Raw genomic sequence first — 410 nt, forward strand, 5'->3', positions numbered from 1 at the left:
GATGGATGGATGGATGGATGGATGGATGGATGGATGGATGGATGGATAGCTTCTTAGATGTAAGCTGTCTTAAAGAAAGTCAGAAACTCTAAGACATAGACATGAGAAGGGAGAGTATTCCAAGCCTGTTATACAGCCTATGCAAAAGCTTGGTGATGGGAAATGGAGTACTGTGTACAGGATAGAAAGTAGATCAAGAGGGCTGGACCACAGACTGTATGGGGGCAGGGGAAGTAATGTATAAGTGACTGGATTACTACTTGGTGGGGACATTGGAAAGGTTCTTGTTTTTCCAGTATGTATTAGACTAAATGATCCAAGGTCTCTTCCAATGGCTAAGATTCTGGAATATTGTGACATTTTGAGGGAGGGAGGGAGGGAGGGAGGAAGGAAGGAAGGAAGGAAGGAAG

The 410-nt window shown here is 44.1% G+C and overlaps 1 protein-coding gene across 1 annotated transcript in view; it reads left to right on the top strand.

Moving 5' to 3' along the window:
- The window catches only part of LOC138145256 (dedicator of cytokinesis protein 5), a 129,960-nt gene that overhangs the window by 107,121 nt on the left and 22,429 nt on the right, over positions 1-410 (top strand). The gene's annotated exons all lie outside the window — the stretch shown is intronic.

Source organism: Petaurus breviceps, unplaced genomic scaffold (assembly GCF_028583685.1).
Source record: "Petaurus breviceps papuanus isolate PSGF00001 unplaced genomic scaffold, PetGlider_PUasm1.0 139, whole genome shotgun sequence".
Taxonomy (NCBI): domain Eukaryota; kingdom Metazoa; phylum Chordata; class Mammalia; order Diprotodontia; family Petauridae; genus Petaurus; species Petaurus breviceps.